Genomic DNA, 20,266 nt, shown 5'->3' on the forward strand with positions numbered 1-20,266 from the left:
GCTGAATAATATTTTACTGTTTAGATATATCACTTTTCATTTATCCATTCATCCATTAATGGACATTGGGTTGTTTCCACTTTTGGCTAGCATGAATAATGTTGCTATGAACATTCATTTACCTTGGGTATAAACCTAGGAGTTAAATTGCTGGGGTATATGAAAACTTTAACTGAGGAACTACCAAACTGTTTTTCAAATCAGCTGCAGCATTTTACAATTCCAGTAAAAGTATATGAGAGTTCTAATTTTTCCATATCTTTACCAACACTTGTTATTGCTCATCTTTTTAATGATAACCATCCTAATAGGTGTGAAGTGGTATCACAATCATGAAAACCATGGTTATGATTTTCATTTCCCAAAAGATTTAATGATGTTATATATCTTTTCATAGGCTTCATTGAAGAAATGTCTATTCAAATCCTTTGCTCACTTTTTACTCAGATTATTTACCTTTTTATTGTTAAGTTGTAAGAGTTTTTTATATATTCTGGATACTAGTTCCTTAATGGATGTTGATTTACAGATATTTTCTCTCATTATGTGGGTTTTCTTTTCACTTTATTAACAGTGTCCTTTGAAGTGCAGGAGATTTTAATTTTATAAAGTACAATTTATCTATTGCTGCTTGTGTTTTTGGCATCATATCTAAGAAAACATTGCTTAATCCAAGGTCACAAATATCTCCTCTGTTTTCTTCCAAATGTTTTAAGTTTTAACCATTACATTCAGATCTTTGACTCATGTTGAGTTAGATTTGTATATGGTGTGAGGCAGGGAATTCAACTGTATTGTTTTGTATGTAAATACACAGTTATCCCAGCACTGTCTGTTGAAAATACTTATCTTTCCTCATTTAATTGTTTTATAACCTTCATTGAAAATCAATTGACCACAAATATAAGGATTTATTTCTGAACTTTCAATTTTATTCTATTGGTCTATATGTCTATCTTTGTGCCAATACCACACTCTCTTGATTATTGTAGATTTTCATAGTAAGCTTTGAAGTCAAGAAGTATGGGTTCTTAAACTTTGCTCATTTTCAGACTGTTTGGTTATTCTGGGTACTATCCTCAGGAAGTATTAAACGTGTTGTCAAAGAATAATGCATAGATATGTTCTGCACAGTAGTTCTAAGGGTAAAATACAAAAAAGATCTAATAACATATAATTAGTTTCTAATAATATAATACATAATTATAGCACATCTATAATTAATACTTTCTGGAAAAGAGTTAGTAAATGGAATTGTGTCACTGTCTATGGTAATGCTACAAATATCAATGCTCTAATGCCCACTAACTTTATTTGCATGAAAGCCAATATTTTCCAAACTTTCCATTTTCCAAATAGTTCTTAGCATCTCCAGACACAATAGTGGAACTCGAGGGAAGTACAGTTTTCTTACGTAAGATCTTCTTTTCCCATTGTTGTGCTGCCACTTAAATATCCTTGTCCATGATTCTCTGATGTTTACTACACCTCCACCCTACTGCTCAGCTTCTTCTTATTCCAGGTCAGTTGTGAAATCCATTTTGCTTCCCATGCCCACTGTTTCAGAGGGAGTTTATGCATAAGACTGATCTGGTTCCTCAACTTTTCTACTTATCTCTGTTAGCCTGAAGTTGCTTTCTTCTAAGATTATCAAGGCATTCCAAATGTGTGGCCAGGTCATGTTCATAACAAAGTGAGGGGGACAAGCGTATCTTTACACTAACTGTACATGTGCCTCCCTCCATCCTTCAAACCCCAGCTCGGGTTCTAACTGGTACTGTGTTTCTGCATCTTGGGGAAGTCAAAGGTTGACCCACTTTAGTGCACCAAATCTCTCTGGCTTTTTGCTTATAGGCTCATCCTTTTTTAGCGCTATATGATTTAAAAAAAAAAACCTCACTAGACATCACCTATTAACTTTTCAAAAAATAATCATGACCTAACATTAAGTTTACAAAATATATCAAATGATGCATATAGTATGATTAAACTTTAAAAAATGTATTTATTGTATATACTCAGAAACATAAAATATTTAAGAGAATAAATAATGAGGAAACTTTTGAAAACCTACAAATAGGCCTGATTTCAATTTAGTGCTTATTACATACCAAGCTCTGTCCTTGGTACCACATAGAAATTATCTCATTCAGTATTCAAAACAATCGTACAAAGCTGAAATTGGCATTACCTTTCATTTTATAGATGATGAAACTGACACTTAGAGAGATTTAGGGACCCAAGATATAATTGCTTATAGGGAGAAAAACCAAGAAACAAATCTAGGAATTTGACTCCCAGAGCCTACAAGTTTAAATTCCCATTATCTTATCTTATGACTAGAAACTTTTATTTGGACAGAATTTTAGGATTTTTCAAAACAGGTTCTTATATTTATCCCAAGAATGTTTAATAAACACCTAGAAAGTTCCAGACCCTCTGCTAGGTGCTGAGAAAACAAAATAAAAAATAAGATACTATTATTCTCAAGCTACTACTACAAATAATATATGGTTATAAGCTTGCTACAGTTAGAAAGTACTAACCCAAACAGGACCCCTGTAAGACCTATAACAATAGTACATGGAAGGCAAGGGAGAGATATTTCCTTTTACATATAAAAATGAAGTACTCCAAAGTTGATTGCCTTGCCCAATGTCAAATAGGAAGTATTTACGGAAGATGAATAATATTCCTTATCACTTCACAGTAGCTTCTATGTGGCTATTGTTAAATTTTTTAAAAATGGGCCACTTTTTGAGAGGATCACTTGAGGCCAGGGGTTTGAGACCAGCCTGGTCAACATGGTGGAACCCCATCTCTACTAAAAATGTATATAAAAAAAAAAAAAAGCCAGGCATGGTGGCAGGTGCCTGTAATCCCAGCTGCTCGGGAGGCTGAGGCAGAAGAATTGCTTGAACCTGGGAGGTGGAGGTTGCAGTGGGCTGAGATTGCGCCATTGCACTCCAGCCTGGGTGACAGAGTGAGACCTTGTTTAAAAAAAAAAAATAGGCCACTTTTGCATGAAACATACACACAAAATTTCATTGACTATAACAGTATAAAATTTAGTATTTTGCTTGGTATTGTTATTACATTTCTGCTGAAGAAGACAGATATTTTTCATTTATGTTTTCTACACTCCTGAGTTTATCCTGTTCTTAACCATTATGGTCTTTGCCCCAGTAATGCGTATGCTTCCTGTATTATGGTCTTTGTCTCAATAATAAGTATTCTTGAAGTTCATAGAGCATATCCAAAGTGATCCTCAAAACAGCCTATTTCCAAAGTGATCCTCAAAAGAGCCTATCTCAGTAGGTATCCGTCATTATGGTCATTTTATCAACAAGGTAATTCTGATTCAGAGAAGTGAAAAGATTTTCCCAAGGTACCTTATCAATTTGTTGATTTCCTCATGCTCTACTTTTTAACATACAGGTTTACACATTCGTTAAAAGCTCTAATAATGTTTTGCCATGATTACAAATCAGAAGCATCTCCAGGGTGAAAGTGCATAATGAGGGGAGAGGAAAATCTTTGTAGCTATGGGCTATTTGTAAGCCAGGAGTTTACAAATCAAGTTTTCTCTCCATTTATCTATCTATCTATCTATCTATCTATCTATCTATCTATCTATCTATCTATCTATCGGGTCTCACTCTGTTACCCAGGCTGGAGTTCAGTGGCATGATCTTGGCTCACTGCAACCTCAACCTGTTGGGCTCATTCTCTCTCCTTTCAAAAAATTATTATATAATATAGAGATTATAATATGCAACTAGGCCGGTCAAGAAAGATTATATTTCACTTTAATGGTTTGTAAATATTTATATCAATTTCTCTTAGAGCTTTGAATCTCACTCTCAACATTCAATACCATGGAAAATGCAGAAAGTCCCCTGCATCTTGAATATGAAGTGATTTTTCTTTGTTTTTCATGAATGAAACCATTTGAAATAAGCATCATCTCTCATTCATAAAGTAGAATTCAGTATATTACCTTATTTTTTAAAGAAAAGCAATAAATCTTATCTTATGGAGAGTTCCTCTTTGACTCGAGATATATTTAATTACATACATCAGAACTGTTTGGTTCTAGAAATACAGAGCTGAATAGGAAGTAACCCCTGACATTGGGCAATTCACAGTCTAATCAGCTAACTGGACAATTCAGTCACTTACTCACTAAATACTCTTTAAGTACTTATGAGATTGGGAGACTTGTCTAGACTCAGTCTTCAGTGGTCATCAAAACAGGTTTGTGCACTCATGCACTTTACAGTCCAGTGAGGGAGCAATAAAACAAAAGATTATTAAACAATATGATAAAATGTGAGAAGGAGTAAAACAACCCATGGCATGCAGAAGCTTGCCTTAGCATTGTAACACGTTGGTCTTCTACTTACATCTGGGCCTTCATGTTCTCCATTTGAGATAAACAATTTCATAGAATGTTTACATCTGACAAACTACTCTGTGACTATGAAGAAATCAAGACTAAGATAATACCACTTAATAATCATGACTAAACACAGGCAAAACATGAACATTATCAAAGTCACAAAATACCAAATATCGACTTATCTAGACTAATGTGACTGCTGCTTCTTCACCAATTACAACTTTAGCCTTAAGCTACTCTTCCCTCCTCCTAAATAATTACTCCCACTTTCTGAGGGCATTCAAACCAAAGCAAAGCCTCTTTTCCTTAAGCCTTCCACCAAATTAACCTAACAATCTCAAATCCTACAATAGGACCTTTCTAATACCCTTCTATTGACATGCCTTATGGCTCCCAGGGGTGTGTGTTCTCACAGGCTGCAGTTAATCACAAGCCCTGTTTGTACAACTATAGGTGTGTTCCTGGTGGTCTTTGGCTGGAAGAATATGACAAAGGCAAAACTTGAAGGCAGCAATAATACCATTCTTGTTGCTCCTTTCCTCCCTTCTCCACAGGAATTCACAGGGGCATGAAGAAAATGAAAATAGATGGTCATGAACTCTTAAATTAAGGGGTAGGAAATATTTTACTCATGTATGTATTTATTCATTGAGTCATATGTTTTCTTCCAAAAATAACTTACAGTGGCTGATCTTATTCAGTGGATTCAAAGGTACAGAGTAGAGGGCAGCTCCCTGAGAACTGTTACATAAAGACAACATCCTGGCAAAAGAAACACCCAACAATAATGAAAATGGTAGGATAAGGGCACTCCAAATGACTCTGATGTTTAACAGGATACCCCTTTTTCCCACAGCTGAGGTTCCTCCTATGCTTTTCTTAATCAGGGATGATACATTAATCACCTACTGTCAGGTTCTACTTGGCTCCTGTCACCATAAGTATCTTCTCCCCTTCAACAGAAATTCTTCATTCCCCTCCCTATTCTCAGTCCCTATTCCCTACAGATAGCAAGCTCAGTCTGGTCTCGGGATCTAGAAAAAAAAAAAATCCTCATTTTTTAGTCTTGAAGCATTTAAGAAGCTCTAGTTCAATCCTCAGGAAAATCTAAATCAATCAAGTCACTCTTGGCTTAACCTAATAATTTTCTAATAGAGCAGTACTATTCCCATAAAGGGTATTTAAAGTATGTGGGGACTTAATTTTTACTTGTCACAATGACTGTCCTGCATAGGGAAAAATTAACCCATCCAGGATCCTGATAGTGCTCCTATTGAGAAGCATCTCACCATAGATGTCACATGTCTATCACATCCAACCATCCTGCTTCTCCCCACGCCCACATTAGATATCAGTAATCAAATAGTACATGCCACTGAGCTGTATGTGGCCTCAAAATGTTTATCAACATAGTAATCCAGGCATGCCTTGTCATCAGATTTGATATGGAATATAAAACCTATTTGCGATTCCTGCACATAACCTTTTAAAAAATGTGCTATTTTTTGTGGGTACATAGTGAGTGAGTATATACATTTGCGATTCCTGCACATAACCTTTTAAAAAATGTGCTATTTTTTGTGGGTACATAGTGAGTGAGTATATATATTTATGAGGTACATTAGACATTTTGATACAGGCATACAATGCATAATAATAACATCAGGGTAAATGGGATATCCATCACCTCAAGCATTTATCCTTTCTTTGTGTTACAAACAACCCAATTATGCAGTTATTTTTAGATGTACAATAAATTATTGTTGACTGTAGTCACTCTGCTGTGCTATCAATACTAGAGCTTACTCATGCTATCTGATTATATTTTTGTACCCATTAACCATCCCCCCTTCCCTGCCCCCAGTACTCTTCCCAACCTCTGGTAAACATTATTCTACTCTCTATCTCCATGAGTTCAATTGTTTTAAATGTTAGCTACCACAAATGAGTGAGAACGTGCATAATTTGTCTTTCTGTGCCTCGTGTATTCCACCTAACATAATGACCTTGAGTTCCATCCATGTTGTTACAAATGTCAAGATCTCATTCTTTCTTATGACTTTTTCTTTTTAAGACAAAAATAGCTTCATGGTTAAGATGAAGTCCTTCATCCTGCTCTATTTGCTATGCCTGTAGTCAGGCCTTGGTCATATGACCACTCTCCAAGTCCTTCTGAGACAGGGCCCCTTTCAGGGATGTGAGCCCTGTGGCTGAGACCTTGCAACATTTCAACAGATCTCTGACAGTAAATGCCTCCCAGCATTACCTCTCTGAACATTCCTTGCTCCTAATGCAAAGTGAGCTACACCCTCTAGTGGGCAAACCACATGCAGTACATTGAACTTTGGAAGAGTAACATCCTCTGCCTACTACCAACCACCTCCAGTAATGATCAGGCTCCCCAGATTTCACAAGAAAAAAAAAAAAAAAGCAGGGGATAGGGGGAAGAGGGGAACAGGAGATTTTATGGCTCTTCTGCCTGACAACTCCAGGTGAATCCGAATTTAGTAACAGCTGGATTCAGGGTCTCCAAAACTTCTGCTGGAAATTTCTTTCTCCAGCTCTTGGATCTATCCATTCTTTCTCCAGTGTGGTTTTTATTCATAGGCAGGCTTTCCCCACCCCACACCACCTCTATCCGCAGTGGTAGACCCTGGCAGCTTAGAGTTACGATGTCGTCAGCGGAAGAGAGCTTTCCTTTTCCAAGAAGTCTTCTAACAAAAGGTTTGAGTCTTATTACACTAGTTGGAATAAAAGGCTTATTCTTGAACCAGTCATAGCTACAAGCATGCTTAATTCTCATTGAAATGGACCAAATTATAAGGTCCTACAAGAGCCAGAGGTAAGTTGGCCTTACTGTATGAACTAGAAGATGATAAAGAATTGTTCCCCAAAGGAATATTGAAGAACTGTTGCCAGAGGAGAAATAAATGCAGGTCAAGCAAACAACAGACACTTCAACACTATACTTTCTATATGCTATCTTTGAGTCTAAGATTGTTCTCAGGCCTGGCCCAAGCTCAATCCCTTGCTATATTGCTGTCCTTATTGCAGTAAACTGTTTTGCCTGTTTTTGCTATAATAAGATTTGATACTGCCAGGGTCAGAAACTTTTTATCTTGGTAGAAAGCATGAAAATGTCACCTAGAGATCTTAGCCTTCTGATGCCCACACTTTCATATCCAAACGACATGATTTGACCTTCCATTCCACAAATCACAGGAAGTCTGGTGTCCTCCCGATTGCAGAGGATCCTAGGAACTCTATGTCCTTATGGTAACTACTTGTTCTGTATCTCTAATTTTGCAAAGTTCTCCATCGGCACCTCATTTCATCTTTGGATGCTGCTGCCTCACTCCCCACCACTTTGGTGCAGATGACTCCACAGCCACTGCACATCCGCTATCTTCCTTCATTCCTCAAGCACTTTAAAGGCTATTTAGGGTAACAAATGTTTTCTGAAGGTTTGGAGTACTGGAGGAGGACAATGGCTAACACGGCCTATGAAATATGTCAGGATACTTTCAGTTAAGAGAGATGAAAATCTAAATGAAACAGCTTAGGTCAAGCAAGAAATGTGTAGGCTCATGCAATTAGGAGGATTCAGGGTGGGTCGTAATTCAGGCACAGCTTTATCCATGGACTCAGGTATTGTCAGAAGTCTCAGTCTCCATCTCTGCCCTCTGCTTGTCTCTGGATTTTATTAAATGCTGGTTTCATCATCTCCCATACAAACTCTATCTACCAGATAAGAAAAATGGCTGCAGCCACTCCAGTCTCATGTCCTTACAGCTCATGATTAGAAAAAAAAAGGGTGGGGTGGGGTTGGGAATGGAAAGAAGAGAATCCTGGAGCCCAGTCAAACATTCCCCGCAATCAGTATGCAACTGCGGTTCCCAGATAAGAGAAATAGAAGGTTTTCTTACAATGTCTATGCCAAAAGGTCAAATTTAAGCAAAGAAATGAGGATTAAATCATATCTATTATTATTATCTGGCACTAAGAAACAGTAAATGAATAATTAATACGTAAAATGTCCTATTTTCAAAAACTATAGCATGTTAAGGAATTAGATAGATGAGTCTTATCATTGAAATTTTAAACTTTTAATCAAGTATTGGCTTAAACTTAGAATATTAAGTTGAAGAGAAGAGAATTTTATTAAGACTAAAGATTATTGGCTGTTTGAGAAGTCGTCATTTGCCATATGTGTATGTTTAATAGAGTTATGAGTTTTATTTAAATATTTAGGAAGGTTTGGTTTATTAAACCATTGAAATGCTTAAAAGGAAAAATCGAGTGTATTATATTTATCCATTTATTCATTAATTCCTTTACTGGACAAAACTTAACTATGTATCTATCCCCATCTGTTTATTTTTGAAAAATTGGTCTATCAGTATGGTTATTTGATTTCTGTTCCCAAACTCCTCAACCAAACTGAACTGCAGGTAGAAACATATCTACTTCTCATCATAATTGTTTTATTGTACCTAACAGTGTCTGGCCCTAGAGCAAGCACTCAGAAAATACTTGCTGAATGAATGAATGAACCATGTGAGGCTCAAAATATAACCAACTTACATAAGAAGCACAACTGTTTTCTCCCAGTTACTTGTGGAACACAAGGACCATCAGTTTCTGTCCCAGTATTATACTCACCTAGATGGGCCCAGCTCACCAGCATCTTCCTTTTCTTTCCTTGCAAGAGCTGAATAAGGTTGATCCACCTTCTGCCTACAGGGGAGCAAACTGTTCACTCGCCTAGGGCTACAGAGTCATCAGGTATATGAGGGGAAGCAGTGAGTCCTACGCTCAGCTAAAATATGCTATGTGTGAAGGGAAATAAGACTGAAAAGAAAGGCTGAAACCAATGCATATTGTACATGGGAACTCTGATAAACAAGTTATATATACATTATTTAAGCCTCAGTTTAAGCAAAAAAGAGACATTGAAAGTTTTTTCTAAAAAAAAACTACTTTATTGAAGTATGATTGACATACAAAAATTACATATATTTAATATATAAAACTTGATGCGTCTGAAGATATATACCTGTGAAACTATTACCACAATCTATGCCATGAACCTATTCATCACCTCCAAAAGTTTCTTCCTGTCTTTTCATTATGTTATGTGTGAGTAGAATACATAAGATGTATCCTCTTAACAAATTTTGTAAATACACTCTACAGTGTTGTTTGATCTCTAATCTTGTATAACCAAGTTTGTACCTTGTGACTAATACCTCCCCATTTCCCCTTCCCTCCAGTCTCTGGCAAATACCATTGCACTACCTTACTCTACGAATTTCATTATATTATGCCTCTCCTCTGTGCTACTTAGGCATCCTGGTATTCCACTGTGACAGAATTTCCTAAATTTTGCTGAAGTGTTCTTTATAGATCGTGTCTCCCCACTAACTTGAGAGTAGAGACTGTTTCCTAGTCATCTCTGCAGCCCTGGTGCCTAACATATTCCCAGGTCTCAAACAGACGTTTAATAAATGTTGGCTGCCTGAAGAAATGATGGAATTCAGAATTTTTGGCATTTCAGTGTACTTTCTTTCCTAACATCTTTGCTGTCATTCCTCTGGTAATCAAACTAAAACATCTGAACTAGAAGTAGTGACAGAGAAAATATGATTAGATTAGTCTTAGTCTGTTTTCTGCTGCTACAACAGAATACCTGAGACTGGGTAATTTATAAAGAACAGAGATTTACTTCTTATAGTTCTTGAGTCCAGGAAGTCCAAGGTCAAGGGACCTGCATCTAGAGACTGCCTTCTTGTTGTGTCATCCCACAGAAGGTAGATGGGCAAGAGAGCAAGAAAGAGAGAGAGAGAGAGAGAGTGTGCACGTGAGAGAGAGCATGAGAACGAGAGCAAGTGAGAGAGAAAGGGCCAAACTCCAAACTCCTTCTTTTATCAGGAACCTACTCCTCTGGTAACAGCATTGATCTATACATGAGGGAGGGCTCTCATGACCTAATCATCTTTTAAAAGTTCCACCTCTCAACACGATTGCATTAGACATTAAGTTTCTGTATTAGTCCATTCTCACATAGCCATAAAGACATACCTGAGACTGGGTAATTTATAAAGAAAAGAGATTTCATCAGGTCATGGTTCTGCGGGCTGTACAGGCTTCTGCTTCCTGGGAGGCCTCAGGAAACTTACAATCATGGCAGAAGGTGACAAGGAAGCAAGCACATCTTCACATGGCCTGCAGGAGAGAGCAAGCGAAGGAGGAAGTGATACATGCTTTCAAAGAATCAAATCGCATAAGAACCCACTCACTTTCATAAGAACAGAAAGCAGGAAGTCTGCCCCCGTGATCCAATCACCTCCCACCATGCCCCTCCTCTAACACTGAGAATTACAATTCAACATGAGATTTTGGTGGGGACACAGACCCCAACCATATGAGTTTGCAACACATGAACTTTGGGGAACACATTCAAACCATAACACTGAAGGGTAATTTTTTAAAAAGAAGTTTACTGAATTTGCTTTTTCACTCTTAACCTTTTCACTTCCTTGTCACATAAACATGATCTTGTGCAGTATAGCACAAATTAAAAATGAACTGCAGTGTCCTTAATTTTTAATATTGTTTAATGGTCACTCAGAGTTCATGCTTATGAAAGTGTAAAAGTCTTCAATGCAGGCTTTTGTTTTTGTTTTCTCTTAATCTACCACCATGTGTTGGTTTTGAAATTGCAATTCTCTACGTATACACCTACATACAACAGCGTTTCACAGAATTTTCTTATGTAACTTGGGAAAAATTAGGGCACTTTGAAAGTAAACTTCAGAAATATCATATGCTAAGAATTCAGCCCTTATCACTTCAACTATCTAGAAATAGCTGAGAAGCAGGAAGGAAAAGAGGTCTCTGAACAATCAAATAATAACAGCTAACATTTATAGAGTGTTTGCTGCCTGCCAAGCACTGTTCTATCTGGATTACAAACATTACCTCACAAGAAACAAATGAGGGTGAGGATGTGGAGAAATTGGAACCTTTGTACACTGTTGATGAGAATGTAAAACAGTGTAACTGCTATGGAAGAGTATGGTGGCTCCTCAAACAATTAAAAATAGAATTATCCTATGATTCAACAATCCCACTTCTGCATATATATGCCAAAAGATGAAAACAAGATCTCAATAAGATATTTACACTCTCATGTTTATTCCAGCATTATTCATAATAACCAAAATGTGGAAGTAACCCAAATGCCCATTGATGGATGAATAGAAAATGTGATATATACAGGCAATGGAATATTATTCAGCCTTAAAACCTTGAGGACTTCATACTAAGTGAAATAAGTCAGTCACAAAAAGACAAAGTGTATGAAGCTACTTCTATGAGGTATTTAATGTAGTCAAACTCAGAAACAGGATGTAAAACTGTGGTTTCCAGAGCTAGGGTAGGAGAAAATGGAGAGCTCTTGTTCAATGGATATAGAGTATCAGTCTCGCAATGAAAAAGTTCTAGAGATCTGCTGAACAACGTGAATATGGTTGATACTACTGAACTGTACACTTAAAAATGGGCTCAAAAATTTTTTTAGCTCCCACATATGAGTGAAAACATACAGTGTTTATCTTTCTGTGCCTGAGTTATTTCACTTAACATAATGTCCTCCAGGTTCATCCATATTGCCTCCAATGACAGGATTTCATCCTTTTGTATACATATTTTGTGTATATGTTCCACATTTTCTTTATTCATTCATCTGTTAATGGTAGGGTGAATACAGTTAATGATAGTTTATTGTATATTTTCAAGAAGCTAAAAGAGAGGATTTTGAATGTTTGCAACACAAAGATGATAAATGTTTGCGGTGAATGGATATGCTAATTAGCCTGCTTTGATCATTATAGATTGTATACATGTATTGAAATATCACTCTGTATCCCATGAATATGTACAATTATTATGCATTAACTAAAAACTAAAAATGAATGGAAATACATAATTAAAATGGTAAATTTTATGTTACGTGTTGTTAATCACAATGAAAAATAAACAACAAATAAATAACATAAAGAATGAATTGATAAAATGTGAAATATATATGCAGTGGAATATTATTCAGATTTAAAAAGGAATTAAATTCTAAATACATGCTACAACATGGATGAACCCTGAAGATATTATGCTAAGTGAAAAAATTCAGACATAAAATGACAAATATTGTTATGATTCCACTTATATGAGTACCTAGAGTGGTCAAAATCATAGAGTCAAAAAGTAGAATGGTGGCTGCCAGGGACTGTGGGGAGGAGAGCATAGGGAATTGTTGTTTAAAGAGTTTCAGTTTGGGAAGATAGAAAAGTTATGATGATTGGCGGTGGTGGTGTTTGCACAATAATGTGGATGTGCATAATTCCACTGAACTGTATACTTAAAGAGGTTAAAATGACAAATATATATATTTTGCCACAATTTTTCTTAAAAAATAATGTATGAGATTATTCATGCACAAATGCAAGACTGGGCTGGTGGGACTACAAGCCTTACTTTTTGATGCTTGTGCTAATATACATACATCCAAAAATCTAAAAATTAAAAACAATGAGGTAGTGTGGTAAATTATAGATGGCCACAAAGTCTTCACTACATCTTCAATTAAGAGGTGGACTCTTACTCTTCTCTTGAATCTGGGCTGGCTTAGTGGCTTTTTTGACCCAACACGACGTGATGGAAGTCACTCCTGGGATTGCAGAGGCTACATTATATGAAGTTTTGTAGCTTCCTCCTGTTTTGCTTGGAACAGCTCCCTTTTTTCCCATTCTACCTCCAAGTGCTCCCTGTCAAAACCCAAACACCACGGTATAAGAAACCCAAATCAGAGGGAAAGCCCAAGTGCAGGCACTCTGATAAATAGCTCCAACTGAGCATCTACAGATCAGCCAGCCTCAACTGCCATCAATATAACATCTATTAGAGGCTGACATTAACTACAGCCCCAGTTTGATATCTGACTGTAAATGCCAGAGACTGCAAGCTAGGACTGCCCAGCCTAACCCAGTTACCCTACAGAATCAGGGCAGATAAAATTTTTAGCCACTAAATTCTGGAGTGACTTGTTACGTAGGTACCATAATGTCTATTTTAAAGAAACCTGAACCTTAGAGCTGAAGTGATTGCCCATTGTCTCTCTGCCAGTAAGCAGAGGAACTCACAGTTAACCAAGTCTTTCTGGTTCTAAAGCCTGCATTGCTGACTACTAAATACACAACTTCTCAGTCAAAACAGCTACAATAGTTTTTTTTTTTCTTTTTACCTTCAAAAAAAATCCTGTATTTGAATTCATAGTGGAGTTCTGCCATATACGCCAAGTCTAAGGGTAGTTAAGAATAGCCTTGATATGAATAGCACCTTCTGCAGTTGTGCACTGAACAGGCTCCATAGCCATATGAACCAGTCCTGAGCAAACTCCAACCACTATCCCTGACCAAAACTTCTCTTGAGTATTAGTCATCATTTTAACAAAGGGATTATCTGTTGTTTAGGTACCTAAGGAATTTCAAGGAGGAACACGGGCTGATACTAGAACTCATGGAAGAATGAAAAGAGATATTTTAGAATTTAATTAAAAAGTGGGGATTGAAAATTAAAACAACACAGCGGTTTAAGGTCATTTACTGTAGGGCAAACTTTCCTGCAGCGCTCAGGGACCCCATGATGGTGCCACCGTACAGGAGAAACACTAACTCAGGACCTTTTTAATGAAAACCTGTAACATCAAGGTACAAATAAATCCTAGAGATGAAGGGATGCATATAACATGCTCTACCTGAAAATGTTAAAACTAGTTTTGATATCTTATTATATATAACACTCATAGCAGTGAGAAAATATCTTTAACATTTATTACAATGATTTGTGGTAGGAAATTTTCTAAACTTGAGGTAGGAAACCTTTCTTACTCATGAGTATTCATTTCAGGTCCCACTACAGTGCTTTTTACAAAAGGAGGAATGGTAATAAAATGAAAATCATATTCCATTGAATTAAAAATTCAGGCCAATTGTGCTGAAATAAATCTTACTGAATGCCTTCTAAATATGCCATGCCCTGCACTAGAAACTTTCGTAATTCCTATTTATTCTTCAGAATAACCTGGGAAACAGAAAAAGCTAAAGTCTGTTTCCTTTATTAAAGTTTGAATATGAAGAAACCGACAGAAGCAAATAGCATAAAAATTCATTTTTGTCCTCAATTAGAGGAAGAATGTAACATGAAAGCTGAGATTACAATGAATAGTACATGAATATGATGAGGTTTTGTTTTGTCCTACCAGAGCTCCAAATAAAAACACAGATATATGGTTTGACATATGGAATGGGATAGCTAAAACTGTGACTGCCTAAGACAAGCTGAAACCTAAGGTGCCGAACCATATTGGGGAAGGCAGGGAAAAACCAGTAGGTCTGCTATCAATCAAGAAAAGAATAAGAAGAAATGGGATTCCCAAGCCTTCTTCAGCTTTTTCTTCTCCAGCAGAATAGCCTAGTCAATGCTACGTCTTGTCAAATCGTGTCTCACATGGCTTTAATGCACACTAACTTTCCTAAGAAGTATTTGTATCTATTTAAATCTAAGGATTTTAGCCCATATTAATTACATGTATATTAGGGCAAGAACACAGGATGTAAAAGGTAAAAATCTGAATTTCAGTCCATCTGCGAGACATTGTGAAAGTCCATTACACTCTCTGAAGACAATTCCTTATCCATTAAACAACAGAAAAGGTGATTAAGTTGATCCTTGCCTACATGTCAGAGTCGTGTAGAGTTTTTAATGACACTCATGTGAAATTCCTTTGGACTGTAAAATACTATTACTTACGTGCAAAGATAATGTCCCGAAATCACAGAAAGGATGACTTAACATTAACATCTTTAACTGCGCCCCCGTCCTTCCTCTCAAAAAAAAAAGTTCTCTATTTTTAGTTGAATGATTCTGGGAAAATCTCTATTGGAACCTATCGACTTCGCAAATGATAAAGGCGAGGTCCAGAGGCTTATCCAAGACCCCAGAGTACCAGTGGAAATCAAGACCAAACCACACGGTGGAGACTGGTTCCGGCGCATCAGACTCAGTGCTTCCGGCACGGCGCTTTAGTGTCACGTGAAAGAACAGCAACCCGCCCCGCCTCTCCACCCCTGACAAGCCTTCCGTAATGCCACGCTGAACATGGCTGCCGCGCTTCGATGCTTCTTCACACACACAATATGGACACGGGTTTGAGGCTCCAGCCCCGGATGACGACACTCCGGAAATATGCGAGCGGCGGCGGAAGCGGAAGTGCCTCAGCGGTAGGGGCCGGGGAAGTGTCTGTAGCGTCCCTCCCTCTCAACCACAATAACAGGCGGAGGGTCGGCGTAGGTGAGGCGGCGGCTGAGTGGGCCTGGGGACCGGGAGCGGGGTGGCAAAGCCCGGAGTGCGTGCGGCAGGGCTGAGGTAGCTGGGTGGGGATTCTGGAACTTCCGACCGCTTAAGCTCGGCCTCTGGCCCCCTTGGGGCCTAGAGCTCCCTGAGAGATCAGGGGTTGAATTTGTAGTTCCTGGCCTTCTAGGCCGTGCTTGCGGGGTTTGCCTGCTTGTCTGAACCTGGCCCCAAAATCCAGCATAAAGAACTATTTCTGGGCCCCAGTTTCCTCAATGAAATGGGTGAGGGTGTTGGACTGGACAGCTTCTGTGACTGTCTCCCACCCCAGGCGTCACGAATTTCATGATTTTAATGTTAAGTCGGTGTTGCGGCCAGTAAAGTGAAGGAGGTCTGTGTTCAGCGTAGTGAGGAGATGTCCCTGAGCAGGAAGCAGTGAACACATCTTTGGCTGCCACGCCTGAGTATCAGGAGCCCTGAATTCTAGTTTCACCCCTTCCACCTACACACTGTGTGACCTTGTCTAGGTCCATTAGCTTTTCTGTGCTGCAGTTTGCTTATCTGTGTTGGATGTCTTTGATGTCCGTGCCCTAGCTGTGGAAATCAGATTCTTAACTCCCTTTTCATGGAGTCTTTACAGACCTGAAAAGCATGTTCTCCCTGCACTCTGCACACCCAGAATTTGACTAAGAGATGTCTACCGTGTTTCTTTGCAGACACCAAGCTGGCCAAGGGCAACTGGGCACTTAGGAAGGTTCCTGTGCAATGAGAAGCTCTGTCCAGAAAACTTTGTTTTATACACCTAAACCAGCAGTGTAAATCACTACAAAGTGAAAAACAGGAGACCTTGATTTTTGTTCCAAAGTTGCTATTAACTTGATGGTTTACTTTGGCCAAATCCCTTCCTCTCTCTGAACTTGAGATTTTTTTATCTGCTAAAGGAAGACGCTGGATTAGGTCACTGGTTTTTAATCCCCTTTCCCATTCCCCCAGCACAAGTGAAGGATAAAATAATAGTTCTATAAAGCCATGATTTTCCCAGGGAGGGAGGAGGTCCAGTCTGGAGGGTATGTATTACATAAGCATAGACTGAAAAAAATCCGCTTGTAATTTTTAACTTTCATTTTGAGAATTAACATTTTAGATTATCTGTAAGCCTTCTTTCCCCTTTTTAAAATATGTGATGCTGTAATTCTGATGTCCTCCTTGGGTAAAGAATGTAGAGTTTTGTGTGCCTCTTTGTTTAAATGGCTGTGTGCCCAGAGGTACACACTTTATATTTAGTCAGATACTAATGCATAGCAGAGGAGAAAAAGGGACAACTAGATTCCAGTAAGATAGGGTGATATAGTGAAGTAAAATTGGTGGTATACTAAAATAAAATAAGGTGGTATAGTGAAATAAAATTAAAAAGGAGTTGAAGACCTGGATCCGTGCTTCACACTGGTACATCCTGCCTCTGTGACTTTGGACAAGCCATCTAACATCTCTAGGCCTCACTTTCCTTATCTGTAAAACGAAGAGTTGAGCTGGATGATTCCTAGGCCTTTTTCAGCACCATCATCCTGTTGGGGGGTTTTTGTTTTGTTTTGTTTGTGTGTGGTTTTTATCTGAGCAGTTTGGTTTATGTGGTGTGGTATTTCTTTAGACAAGAGAGGCTGTCCTGGTCAGTAGATACACAAGATAGTCTATGATGTCAATTAAGGTCTGTGAGGTCAAATTAAGTGATATGCAAGATTACTTTGATATGAGCAAGCTGAAACCAATAGAAACTAAAGAAAGGCATGAGAAACTTGAAGGGCAGGGAAGCCCTTGACCAGATAGGATCATTGAGAATATAGGAAAGTTTCAAGTGAGAGGGGGTATTTTTCACGAGGGTAAAGAAAAGTAATTTGAGTTTGGGATGGGAAGGAGATTTGAATTGACGAGATAGGAGAACACTTTTTGGAAACAACTCTGGTTTAAGAATGTGCTTGCAACACCAAGACAAAAGTAATGCTTCCTGTGGCTAAGGTCAGCTAAGCAGGCAGCCACAGAGTGACTGTAATATACCTAAGGTGGCCATAGACCACTGCATGGGAGCCTAAATTAAATGGACCATAAGCCCTAATTGGTGAAGGTAGGGTGTGGTCAGATGCAGTTCTATCAGAGCATCTAGAAGCCTTTCTCCAAGCACTAGGGCATTGCTCTGGAATGCAGGAAGACAGCCACGGTGACAGAGGACTGACTGGATGATAGAATGTTTACTGTAACCTGGGAAGTCTGTATCCCAGCCTGAACCTTGACACTATTTAATCTTGGGCAAGTGATCTGTCACCTTATCCTCTCTGGTTCTGTTTGTTCATCTTAAAAATTTGGGATCACTAGATGAGCTTCGATGTCTGTGAATATGAACCCCCTGAAATCGTGTATGTATTTCTGCTTGCATGAGTCTGGAAAACGGATGTGCCACTTTCATCGTATTCTCAGATGGGTTTGTGACCCACAAAAAATTGAGAACTGTGTGATTAGGTAGTGTCTCTGGTCCTCTTCAACTTTTAACATTCTGGGATTCTGTAATTCTGTCATTTCTGACATTTCCTTAAGGTTCAGACTCTTAGGGTCTAGAAGTTGCTAAGCCTATAGGTAACACCTGGTACCGCAAAGTATAGTCTTTATATATAACACTCTCCTCCTTATTTATTCAGGCATAGCTCAGAGATACTGCAGGTTTGGTTCCAGACTACTGCAATAAAGCAAGTCACAAAGTTTTTGGTTTCCCTGTGTATATAGAAGTTATATTTTACAATGTAGTATAATCTATTAAGTGTGCAACAGCATTATATCTAAAGTAATGTATATGCCATAATTTTAAAGTACTTAATTTAAAAAAAATGCTAACAATCTGAGCCTTCAGCGAGTCAATATTTTTGTTAATGGAAGATCTTGTCTCTGTCTTGATGGCTGCTGACTGATCAGGGTGGTGGTTGCTGAACATTGGGGTGGCTTGGCAGTTTCTTAGGACAACAGTGAAGTTTGCCTCATTGATTGGCTCTTCCTTTTAGGAAATATTTTGTTGTAACATGCGATGTATGATAGCATTTTACTCACAGTAGAACTTCTTTCAGAATTAGATTCAGTTCTCTCAAACCCTGGTGCTGCCGTATCAACTGAGTTTATGTAGTATTCTAAATCCTTTGTTGTCATTTCAATAATGTTCACAGCATCTTCACCAGAAGTAGATTTCATCTCAACAAACCACCTTATTTGTTCATCTATAAGAAGCAACTTCTCATCTGTTCAAGTTTTATCATGAGATTGCAGCAATTCAGTCACATCTTCAGGCTCTACATCCGATTGTAGTTCTCTTGCTATTTCCTCCACATCTGCAGCGACTTCCTCCACTGAAGTCTTTTGTTGTTTATTATTTCAATCCTGCTCCTCCTATAACCACAGAAATCTTGAATCCCTCAGAGTCATCCATGAGGACTGGATTCCAAACTCTTCTTAATGTTGATATTTTGACCTCCTCCCATGAATCACAGACGTTCTTAACAGCTTCTAGAATGTGTATCCTTTCCAGAAGGTTTTGAATTTAGTTTGCCCATATCCATCAGAGGAATCACAGTCTATGGCAGCTATAGCCTTAGGGAATTTATTTCTTTTTTTTTTTTTTTTTTTTTTTTTTTGAGATGGAGTCTAGCTCTGTTACCAGGCTCGAGTGCAGTCATACGATCTTGGCTCACTGCAACCTCTGACACCCTGGTTCAAGCAATTCTCCTGCCTCAGCCTCCCAGGTGGCTGGGATTACAGGCACATGCCACCACACCCAGCTAATTTTTGTATTTTCAGTAGAGATGGGGTTTCACTATGTTGGCCAGACTGGTCTGGAGCTCCTGACCTTGTGATCCACCTGCCTCGGCCTCCCAAAGTGCTGGGATTACAGGTGTGAGCTACCGGGTCCAGCCAGGAAATTTGTTTCTTAAATAATATGACTTGAAAGTTGAAAGTTCTTGATCTAGTTGATCTATTAGCTGCAGAATGGATATTGTGTTAGTAGGCATGGAAACAATATTAATCTCCTTGTATATCTAATGGACCTCTTGAATGACTAGGTCCATTGTCAATGAACAGTAATATTTTAAAAGGAAACTTTTCTGAGCAGTAGATCTTAGTAGAAGTCTTATTTAGTATACTATGCTGTAAACAGATGTGCTGTCTTTCAGGCTTTGTTGTTCCTTTTATAGAGCACAGGCAGAGTAGATTTAGCATCATTCTGAAGGGCCCTAGGATTTTCAGAATGGTTAGTGAGCATTGGCTGCAACTTCATGTCACCAGCTGCATTCTCTAACAAGATAATCAGCCTGCCCTTTGAAGCTAGGCATTTACTTCTCCCTAGCAGTGAAAATCTGATATGGAATATTATTCCAATGGAAGGCTGTACGTACTGAAAATCTGTTGTGTAGTGTAGCTACT

General features: G+C 38.2%; 1 protein-coding gene across 4 annotated transcripts in view; it reads left to right on the forward strand.

Moving 5' to 3' along the window:
• Positions 1-15,523: 15,523 nt before the first annotated feature.
• Positions 15,524-20,266, forward strand: part of FBXO38 (F-box protein 38) — a 59,015-nt gene continuing 54,272 nt past the window's right edge. For 3 of the 4 annotated variants that reach the window (XM_055387401.2, XM_019028285.4, XM_055387403.2), the window contains exon 1: positions 15,697-15,811. The gene's annotated coding sequence lies outside the window, so the exon portion shown is untranslated. Of the gene's footprint in view, positions 15,812-20,266 lie in introns of all 4 variants that reach the window. The other variant, XM_019028282.4, reaches the window with a different exon arrangement.

The sequence above is a fragment of the Gorilla gorilla genome, chromosome 4 (genome assembly GCF_029281585.2).
Source record: "Gorilla gorilla gorilla isolate KB3781 chromosome 4, NHGRI_mGorGor1-v2.1_pri, whole genome shotgun sequence".
NCBI lineage: Eukaryota > Metazoa > Chordata > Mammalia > Primates > Hominidae > Gorilla > Gorilla gorilla.